The 11,075-nt window shown below is 57.9% G+C and overlaps 1 long non-coding RNA gene across 1 annotated transcript in view; it reads left to right on the top strand.

Annotated features, from left to right (window-relative positions):
- LOC102162054 overlaps nt 1-10,841 on the top strand; it is a 32,419-nt gene extending 21,578 nt beyond the window's left edge. Inside the window, exon 3 of the long non-coding RNA XR_002337821.1 lies at nt 8,675-10,841. This is a non-coding gene — a long non-coding RNA (uncharacterized LOC102162054). The remainder of the gene's footprint in view (nt 1-8,674) is intronic.

Genomic DNA, 11,075 nt, shown 5'->3' on the forward strand with positions numbered 1-11,075 from the left:
TGTCTCTCACCCCCATCGACCATCAGCAACGTGGATTCTTTTTTTTTTTTTTTTTTTTTTTTGGCTGTCTACAGCATATGGAGTTCTCAGCCCAGGGATCAGATCCAAGCCGCAGTTGCCACTTAAGCCTCAGCTACAGCAACACGGGATCCTTAACCTAGGGTACTGGGCCAGGATCGAACCCGCGTCCCAGCACTCTCAAAATGCCGCTGATCCCACTGCACCACAGCAGTAACTTAGAGCATCTCCCAGCTTGGCCCAGGGGGATTCCACCTGTCTAAGTCTCCCTGGGATGTGGCAGGTGGGCCAAGCCCAGGCTGTTTCATCAACCCCCTCCAGGGAGGACCTCCAGCTCTAGGAAGGAAGAGGCTGTAGCTCAGGACTAACCAGAGCCTGGCCTGACTCGGGGCAGCGTGGCGGTGGTGGCCCCAGAACCAGGTCCAACACGGACATGAGGGCGGGAGGGGGTTCTAAGGAAAATGGGCTCGTGGAAGCCTAGCAGCCCTGCTTGGGGGCCTCCCGGAGCCATAAGGGCTCTGGCACTTAGGGGACAAATCCATGAGGGAGCGTGGCAACCATAGCTGTCCCCTGCGGCTGGGTCAGAGTGGTCCCCAGCTGAGAGCCGGATACATGGAGAGCATGGCAGTGCCCACAGTGGGGGCAGCTCTGCCCAGGGCCGTGGCTGTTTCCATCAGCAGCTCCTCAGACCTCTGGTGAGGCTCTATGAGCTCTCCTGCTGCCCAAAGACATTCTAGGGGACAGCTTGAAGCTGACAGGCAAGGGACAATGACCATGGGTGACTGTGCTTCTTCTTCAGGGCAGGGCGGTCTGTGTCAGAAACGTGGGTTTTGAGTCAGCCAAACCCAAGACGGTGCTGGTTGAGCCTTGAGCTGGCTGTGTGGCCTCGGGCAAATTACTGAAGGTCTCTGAGCCCTTGCTTCCTCATCCACACCGTGGGTACAACGGCACCCCCTTGGCGGGCCTGCTTGAATGACCAAACGCAGTGACCTCGCAAAGGATGCTGAGCCCTTGAGTCCTGAGAGAGGCCTGCTGAGGTTGTGCTTGCAAAGCTGTTTTTGTCTGCTCACCCTCAGGGTGCGGTGGTGGTTGGGGGAGAGCTGGGTTAGGTAAGTGGGGGGACCTCAGGAAGCCGCAATTCTCCGTCCCAAATGGCTCCTCGTTATTTATAATGCTGGGTTTCAAACTGGTTTTTCACACGCATCTTCCTGTCGCAACCTTGTACCTTATTCCTTCTCAAAAGGAATCTCGGGAGTTCCCTTCGTGGCTCAGCAGTTAATGAGCCCGACTAGGAACCATGAGGATGCAGGTTTGATCCCTGGCCTTGCTCAGGGGGTTAAGCATCCGGCGTTGCCATGAGCTGTGGTGTAGGTTGCAGACAGGACTTGGATCTGGCATTGCTGTGGCTGTGGTGTAGGCCGGTGGCTACAGCTCCAATTCAACCCCCCTGACCCTCTTTGTCCCCTCCCGCAATGGTCCTTGGGGTCCATGGAAGGCTTGAAGGCCACTGCTATAGGCCAGCAAGGTGTCACTGGGTCACAGGAGGTAGAGGTGGCAGCTGCATATCCAGAAGGGGTGTCATTTGCCCATGCCCTTCTCACTGTGCTTATGTAAAAAGAGAGAAGGAAGCAAAGTCTTCAGATCACAGAAGGGGATTTTTGAGGGTCCCGTAGGGCCTGAGGTCACCAGGCTGAGGCAGCCCGGGGAACTCTGACCCCAAGGGCCACCCTCCCTCTAGGCAGCACAGACCTGGCCTCCGCTGTCCCTGTGGGAAGCACAGGGAGCTGGGTGAGGACACCTCTCTGTGTCGTCGAAGCCAGGAGCTCCATCAGCCACTGTCCAGCCCCTTGACCCGGGGCAAGTCCCTACTCTGGGCCTCAGCTTCCTCATCTGTAAAATGGGGCAGGAGCCACTGAGCCCTCGATGAGAGGGGTGTGGGGAGGATGGGATGGGGGGGTAGCTGGGCACAGATGACATGGAGCAGGGAACAACCACCACTTAGCCTCTGATGTGTGTGGTGTGCAGCAGTTTGCAGGGGTAGGACCTTGGACTTTGGTCAAAGGGAGGGAAGCATTGCTGGCCCAGTTTGCAGATGGGGAAACTGAGGCACTCTGCTCAAGGCCACAGACAGAGAGCAGAACGGCCCACTATGCCCAGGGGCTGGCATGCTCCCCGCCCCCCTTGCCTGATTTTAGAAACTCCCTTCATACCTTCAAGACATATTCTCCTGTTTCTCCTCTGTGCCTGATAAGCTGTGGGGATTGGTCAGAGGGACCTTGAAAACTTCTAGACTTGAGAGCCGGTTTGGCCCTAGACAACAGGAAGTCCCTGGGCCCATCCCAAAGAGGAGAAACCCTGGGCTCAGAAAGCTGAGGGGCTTGTCCAGGCCCCCTGGCAGCAGTGTGGTCTCTGGTTCCAGCTCCATCCCTCCTGGGACCGCAGCCCGCTCCCGACCAAGCTCCCACCTTGCCCCCAACTCCAGGGTCCCCAGTTCTCTGGAGGAAGATTTCCGTGGTCCCGGTTGGGGGTGCCAGACTGCCAGCGACGAGTGTTTTTTTAATCCCAGCCCCGCTGACTTAGCCGATTATTCTTATTTAAGGCAGGGAAGGAACGCGAGAGCGTGGCAGCTGGTCACCTCCGGCGATGGCCCCTCCCCGCCTGCCTCCGTGCCCAGCTCCCACCTGAGTGCCCAGCTCCCACCTGAACAGGAAAGGGAGGGGGAGATGGGGAGCAGGAGGAGCGGGGGGGGGTGCCGGGGGGACAGGAGAGGGGTGAGTCGGTATAGCAGACGGAGTGAGAAGAGGGAGGAGGAGGGAAGGAAGGGGCAGGAAGGAGAGGATTAAGGAGGGGGGAGGGGGAAAGTGGGCGGAGGGAGGGGTGAAGTAGAGGGTGGGGGGCACGGAAAGACACCCCCCCCCGTCAGTTCCCTAAGCAGTTAGGAGAGAGGGCGATGCACAGATGAATAATTTACTGCGGAAATGCAAAAAGAATTTAGAAACTCTCAATGTATAAATATTTATTTTCACAAGTTCGCCCCCTCCTGACTCTCCCCCTGGCTGGCCCGAGTCTTTTCTCTTTGGGGGGGGGAGGGCCCTCCGCCTCCCCCCCAACTCTGTGCTGACGCTGCCTCTCCCACGATCTCTCTCCCTGTCTCTGTAGACGGCTGATCTCTGTCTCTCCCCCTGTGTTTCTGTCTCTCCCTCTAGCTGTCTCTCCGCCTCTGGGTGTCTCTCCCTCGTCTCTTTCTTCCTAGTTCCTAGTCTCTCTTATCCCTGGACCCCCCCGCTCCCCGCACACAAGGGTGGGGGGAGCCCTTTGAAGGCTCGGAGGGGAGAGGTCGTTTCCCTGACAACGGGGCGGGCGACCTGCAGAGCCACGCGGGCTGCCGATGAGGACGCCGGCTCCTGGTGGGCGGGGACGAGATGCGGGAGCCCCGCCCTGGCCCCGCCCCGGCCCCGCCCCTCCCACGCAGCTTCTGTGGGTGGTCGAGGTACGCGGGCGAGGTGGCGGGGGCAGGAGGGGGCCCCCTGGAAGCCGGGGCGGAAGGAGGCGCCTTGCGGGTAATCGGTCCTTCGGTTCATCAATAGATGGGGAAGTCAGTTGCAGGCACGCGCAACGGGAGAGTTTAAGAGGTAGCCTTTAAGGGTGTCGAATGAGGCAGCGCTGAGTTCTAGTCCCTCCTGGGCCTTGTCCTGGCTGTGTGATCTTGAGCTGCAAGTTCCCTCACACCTAGCGTGCCTGGGTCTCCCATCTGCGCAGGGGGGCTGCAGCCGCATCTGCCTACAGGGCGAACCCTCCACGCCTGTCACAGTTGCCGTTGCCCTTGTCCAACCTGTAATTCACAGGGAGGTACCTGGTGGGCAAGGAAAGGACCCAGAGCCGGGTGTTATTAGCTGTTCAACGAGCTCATCAAGGAGTTCCCATTGTGGCTCAGTGGCAGGAACCCGACTAGAAACCATCAGGACCTGGGTTGGATCCCTGGCCTTGCTCAGTGAGTTAAGGATCCGGTGTTGCTGTAGCTGTGGTGTAGGCTGGCAGCTGCAGCTCTCATTGGACCCCTAGCCTGGGAACTTCCACATGCTGCAGATGCAGCCCTAAAAAGACAAAACAAAACAAAACAACAACAACAAAAAACCAAGCTCAATGAAATTGACATCCTGGGACGTGCTTTGGGGGAGCTGGGACCTGGGCTCAGAGGTGATCCCACCCCTGACAGCACCTGGCTTGGTGCTTGCCCCAGAATGGGTCCTGCCTGCTCCCTTTCTCTCTCCTCCTCAGCCCCCTCCCCTCCTCCTGGTGTGGGGAAACTGTGTTCCGAGAGGCTGCATGGATGGTACTGTTGCCTAGACCCTGGAGGCGAATGCCAGCCCCTTCCCTTAAGCCATTTCTGAGCCGGCCGCAGAGGCACGAGGGAGCTGGGCAGAGGGAAGCAAGTTTGTTGACAATGCAGGACTCCTCAGGGTCACCAGCCGGAAGGGTCTCTTGGCACACACTCCTCGCTCCCTGCAACGTGAAGCCAGTGTGGCATCTACTGTGAGAACTCCTGCAGGTTTGTTTGAGCACAACCCTTCTGACAGGTGCCAGCCCCCCCTTGCGCTACCCCTCCCTCCCAGAAGCTGGCTGGACGCGAAGATGGAGCAGGAGAGGAGTCATTGGGAAGATGGCTATTTATCATTTCAGCGGCCCCTTTAAGCCTGGGCTCCAGGCCTGTTGCCAGGCGGGCTGGGTTTGAAGTTCTCAGCGCTAATCCGGCCACAGGAATCCTCCCACGTCAGGGTCCTGGGGTTGCTGCAGAGGCAGGGACTGGCCTGGCTGCAGAGCTCTCCCAGGGCTGGAGACAGCTGCAGGGCCACCCCCTCCCTGTCCCCAGCTCCCCACACTAGGCAAATGTCACACACACCACACACACACACACACACACCTCTGTGCAACAAACCCACAAACTCATCCCCACAAACACTGGGAGAGAACCCCAGGGCTCCCAACCCTGAGCCTGCATGTCTGAGACCAGTGGGTCCCTAACCCAAGGCCTGGCCTGCCCATGCCAGCCACTCTTCCTCTGCAGCAAGGATTTCTCTAGAACTCCATGGCTCTCCCCAAAGATTCTAGACTCTATGCTCCCTATCCCCAGAGCTGCAGGACGCCCCAAGTGGGTTTAGAACCTGGACCCATGAGGGGACTGACAGGAAGAAAGGGCAGGGAGGTAGAGGCAGGGGCTGTCAGATCTTAGAGGAGGGGGCTTGCCCTGGCCCTCCACACTGGAGCTCATCCTTGCTGGAAGGGTTCTGACTCCCCCAGGGTACAGATGGGTAAGGTGAGGCTGGGATCCCCCCTGCTGCTAGTGAGAGGAGTGGCTGGGATTCGAACCACGTGTCTGGGGCCCAGGCTCTCGCACATTCTTGCCCTGGCACCCAGGGCATTTACAGCGTCCCGCCATGTCTTCCCTAATGCCGGTTTGGTGTTCCCCTGTGGTTTTTTGGGGTACGCAGGACGGCTTGCATCTCCGCCTGGCACACTGTGGGGGCCCAGTTGCCATTCCCTAACTGATGGCACCCATAGGAAAATGGAGAAAAGAGAGCGGGGTTGAGCCTCGGGCCGGCTGTGCAGCCAGCAGCTCTCCCTAGGAGGCAGAGATCAGGCTTTGGGGTAACTTGCACCTCAGGGGGGCTTCAGGGGCCGGAGGGCACGAGAGGGCTTAGAGGAGTCCCTGAAGACCAGTCTCCGAGACTCAGGGGACACCCCCCCATGTCAGACTCAGGGATGGGACCCTGAGGCCTGGAGTCCAGTCCCAGAACCAGCTGTGCCACCCTCGCCCAGGCCCACAATCTCTTTGGGCCTCAGTGAAAATAAAAGAGCCCTGTTCCCTAATTCCCGGGATCCTCCCAGGTGGAACCATCGAGCATTCTCAGCCTTTCGTCCGCCTCCAAACCCATTTGGCACGCCAGCAACCTCACAAAGCTGTGCTGGGTGAGGCAGTCCGGGGCGTCCAGGAGCCCTTCTCTCTGGAGACTGAGTGCCCGGTCTCAGGGAGCCAGAGTGCAAATGCCTCTCTCCCAGTGCCAGGCCCTCTGCCAGCGGCGGTATCGAGCATCTCAAAGTGGCCATCGTTTATACAGCACCTACCATAGGCTTTCCCCCTGTTACCTTAAGTCTGTACGACAGCCTCAAGCAGCAGGTACCATTATTGTCCCCATTCTACAGTTAAGAAAACTGAGGCACAAACCCGACCCAGTTCATAGAGCTTGGCAAGCGTGAGCCCAGGCGATCCTAGCCTTGGGATGCTGCAGCTGCCTTGATGGTTGTTAGAAAAGCCTTCAAAGGAGTTCCCGTTGTGGTGCTGTGGTTAATGAATCCGACTAGGAACCGTGAGGTTGCGGGTTCTATCCCTGCTCTTGCTCAGTGGGTTAATGATCCGGCGTTGCTGTGAGCTGTGGTGTAGGTTGCAGATGCTGCTCGGATCCAGCGTTGCTGTGGCTCTGGTGTAGGCTGGCAGCTACAGCTCCGATTGGACCCCTAGCCTGGGAACCTCCATATGCTGCGGGAGTGGCCCAAGAAATGGCAAAAAGACAAAAAAAAAAAAAAAAAAAAAAAAAAAAAAAAAAAAGCCTTCAAAGTGGAGGCCTCCGAGTCCCATTGTGGCTCAGCAGAAACCAACTCAACTAGTATCCATGAGGATGCGAGTTTGAGCCCTGGCCCCGCTCAGTGGGTTAAGGATCCCTCATTGCCCTGAGCTGCAGTGTAGGTGGAAGATGAGGCTTGGATCTGGTGTTGCTTCGGCCATGGGGTAGGCTGGCAGCTGACCCCTAGCCTGGGAACTTCCATATGCTGCACCTGTGACCCTGAAAAAACAAACAAACAAACAAAAATACCCAAAGGGGAGGCCTCCTAAGAGCTCAGTCTAGAAAGATCTTCCCACATAAAAAGAAGGCGGAGGGGGCATTCTGAACAAAGACACGGTGCAGCAGAGTGCCCGAATGTGGTGAGGCCGGAGGGGTCTGGCGCGGTGTGGTGGGCAAGGAAGTTGGGGCGGAGACCCATGAGCACCCCAGGGGATCTACGGGACTCTGTGCCAGCCGCCCACTGCTGTGTGGTAAACCAGCCCCAGTGCAGTGGCCTCAAATGGTTCATCTGTCTCCCTGGTGATGCTGGGGGTGACAGGGCTCAGCTGGGCGGTTCTCAGAATCTCTCCCGCAGTTGCAGGCAGACAGCAGCTGGGGCTGGGGTCCCCTGACGTGCCACTGGGCTGGGCACCCAGGATGGCCTCATCTTGCTGCCTGCTACACACTATCAACCTAGACCGGATTTTTTGTGTCAATGCTCAGGGTTCCACCAGGCGGGGGTGGAGCTGCCAGGCCAGTTAAGGACTCCTCCTGGAACTGTTCCAGTGTCAATTCTGCCATAGAGTCACATGGCCCACCCAGATTGAAGGGAGGGAAGAGTGGATCCCACCTCTCAGTGATAGGAGTGCCATTTTTTTTTTTTTTTTAGGGTCACACCCGCAGCCTATGGAAGTTCCCAGGCTAGGGGTCCAATCAGAGATGCAGCTGCCGACCTACACCACAGCCACTGCAACATAAGATCCGAACCTCATCTGCGACCTATAGCACGGCTCATGGCAACGCCACATCCTTAAGCCACTGATCAAGGCCAGGGATCAAACCCACATCCTCATGGATGCTCGTCAGATTCATTTTCACTGCGCCCCAACAGGAACTCCTCCCAGATGGTTTTAATTTCACTGCCAAGGCTGGGTCTCATCTTGGGGGCCCAGGTACCTGGCCTGAGAGGCTGGGGGACTGAGGCCCCTTTGTGCTTCTGGAACACTGCTCCAGATCCGGCTTCCTGGGTACCAACGTGGCTATGGTGAGAGGAAGCTGGCTCTGGCTGCTGCCACCTTTCTGGGGCATCTGGGTGTGTGGTGAACGGCCCGGCTCTGCCGGCCAGGGCCAGCAGGCTGGGCCGGGCCACACCTGCTCAGATCAGAACTTCTCTCTTCCTCTCCCCTCCTGGCTCTGAGACAGGGGCTTCCTCTCCTGGGCCTCCTGGCACTCCCCTCTGTGGGGATGGGTGGTGGGGAGGCTGATGGTTGGCATGGGGCGGGGGAGGGGCCCTGCAGCCCAACTGTGTGACCTCAACCCAGTCTCCACCCTGGCTGAGCTTGGTTTTAGCTTACTCATGGTGCATGCGTGTGTGTGTGTGTGTGTGTGTGTGTGTGTGTATACCACTCAAGGAGCTGATCTTTATTGGATGGTTACTGGGTAGGAGGGCCCTGCACCTTGCAAGTTTCAGGCTCCAGCTCCCATCATTTCCTCGGGGACTCAGTGTCCTCATCTGTAAAATGGGGGCAGTGATCGTACCCAGCCCCTGGTTTCAGTAAGAATTAACCTGGTAAAAGCCATGGCATCAAGAGCTAGAGACCTAGACCTTTTAGCCCTCAGGGCTCAAACTCTGTAGCCCTGGCTGCTGGCTGAGCGGGCCAGCGGGCAGCACCACAGTCTCTGGCTGATCTGGCCGGTGCAGCGCCTACGTGACCCTGTGCAGCGTGGGCTGTCTGCTCTTCAGGAAGCAGGGGCCTCCTGCTGCTCAGGAAGGCCAGGCTGTGTCCCCTCCCCCACTCACTGGCTGCTTCCCCCTCCCTCTCCTGTTCCTGGTCCAGGGCCAGCTCCCGCCGAGGCTTCAGGACCGCCATGCCCCGCTATTTGATGTCCCCGGGCAGAGGCAGACAGGAAGGGCCAGCTTCCAGAGAGCCAAACACCACCCCCTGCCTGGTCTGGACCAGCAAAGTGCCTGGGACAATCTCTGAGCCTCTCCCGTGGATCCATGGCCACAGTTTCCCCGTCTCTGCAAATGACCAAGAGAGGCTGGAGGGACGATTTGACGAGACGCTGTCCCTGCTCCAGCTCAGGGCAGCTCCAGCATCATTTGCGCTGTGCACCTTCTACCCCATCAGAGGTTCCAGCCCGAGCCCTGCAGGGGCCTGGAGTCACAGGAAGAGGGGCACAATTTCCCAGCAGCCCCATTGGAGGAACACAGCGAAGTTGTTGGATGTCCAGGGCACCCTGGCAAGTGGTCCTCTACCCACAGAGCCAGTGAGCCCCCAAAACGTCATCGTCTTCCCTGGGAACCACTGCCCACAGGTTGCACTGGCCATCCTGCTTCCTCACCTCCCATTGCCCGTAGCTACCCTGCCTCCACCGGGAATTGCACATCTGCCCATCTGTCCACCTTACCTGCCATCATCCGTCTCCAGCCCAGAATCCACACCAGTCTCTTCCAGGAGCCCCTCCAGGATGGCCCCCAGCGATCCCCATTCCATAAAGGGCCCTGCAGTTCTGGTGAAGTGTCACCCCAGCTCATGATGACCCAGTAGCTCCAATGGCCCTTATGAAGCAGCTCCTTTCCTTGGCTTTGAAGGCTCCAGACGCTGGGTTCCTGGCCACCTTCTGACTCCCAGCCTGAACCTCGGCTCCAACCAGATCAGCAACTTTCTGGACCTCTGTGCCCTTGAACAAACATGCTGTTCAGAGGACTGGAATTCTCTTCTTCTTTTTTTAGGGCTGCACCTATGGCATATGGAAGTTCCCGGGCTAGGGGTCGAATCAGAGCTGCAGTTGCCAGCCTACGCCACAGTCACAGCAATGCCAGATCCTTAACCCACTGAGCAAGGTCAGGGATTGAACCCGAATCTTCATGGATACTAGTCGGGTCCTTTACCACTGAGGCACAGTGGGAACTCCTGGAATTCTCTTCTATGTCATCGGGTCATGTTCATTCTTTGGGACTCATCTGGGGCTTCCTCTCCTCCAGGGGGGTGTTCCTGGCCCCTCTGCCAGGGTCTGTCTGTCTGTCTGTGTGGACTGTCTGGGAGGGGCCATGTGTCTCATTTGTCTCTCATCCTCCAGCCTGACTCAAGCTCTGCCTGAGAGGTGGGGTCACTGGTGCTGGTGGAGGACGGCTCGGTCCTATTGCATCCCACCCCTGCTCCAGCCTCACGCCCCAGTCTCCCTGGGGCCCATCTGCCTTTCCCTCTATGCTCTCCGTGGGCCCCTGGTTTGAAGTCCCGCCCTCTGGGTCCCCAGCCTGCCTGTGCCTTCTCGTGGGGCAGAGCCTCAGTTCTCCCATCTGCAAAATGGAAAGAACCTTAGCACGACGGTCCTGGGGCTGTTGGAAGGATGAAGTGAAGGGTGATTGTCATGTCCTTGAATGTCACAGGAGTAGAGTAGAGGTTACCCATCACTGTCGCTGCTGTGGTCCTTGTTCTGTTGTCCCACTGGCCTGTGGTAATAGCCTCCTGGCCTGGGTCTAGGTCTCCTATCACTGGAGCCCTCTGCTCCCAGCTGCCCCCCAACTGGAGCCATTTTGTTTTCACCTGGAACATTCAGTGGCTCACCATTGCCTCCCCCGGGAAGTAAAAACTCCAGCTCATTTTCAAAGCCTCATCAATTGGTTTTCTGGACATAGTGGCCCCAAGAAAGACCTTAAAGGAGAGAGAGGCTTCATCCCCGCTGGCCCCTGCCCCACTCCCTATAGGGAGCTGGGTGATGGGTCTTCCCAGGGCTTCTGGCTCCCTCTGCATCCTCACCAGTGCCTTGTGGCTGGTCCCCTCCCAGGGGCATGGGGGACGGGGACGCTGGGTGCAGAGCCCTGGAGCCCCCACAGCTCTGCTCATAGGCTCTGGAGTGAGGCCAGAATCCACACGGATCCTCGTCTCTGCAGGTCCCTGTCTTTCGAGGCTGAATATTACCCTGATTGCGTTGTAGGGAAAAGAAGAGAACATTTGTTCTTTTTCAAAAAAAGAATAACATTTTTCTCTATTTACAAAAGTAATACATGCTAACTGTGGATAATTTCGAAATTAAGATAAACCAAAGAGAAAATTTGAAATGCTCGCTCATTCATCCCTCATTGGTAGCACTTGTTGAGCGCCTGAGCCTCTAGCCTCCAGGCTTTGTACCGGGCGTGCAGCAGCAACTCTACTTTGAGCCCAGCAAGAGGAACGCAGGACTCCGTGGTTTGCAACCTAGGTGCTTCCTTTCACCAGCAAAACGCAACCTTCT

The sequence above is a fragment of the Sus scrofa genome, chromosome 1 (genome assembly GCF_000003025.6).
Source record: "Sus scrofa isolate TJ Tabasco breed Duroc chromosome 1, Sscrofa11.1, whole genome shotgun sequence".
NCBI classification, from domain to species: domain Eukaryota; kingdom Metazoa; phylum Chordata; class Mammalia; order Artiodactyla; family Suidae; genus Sus; species Sus scrofa.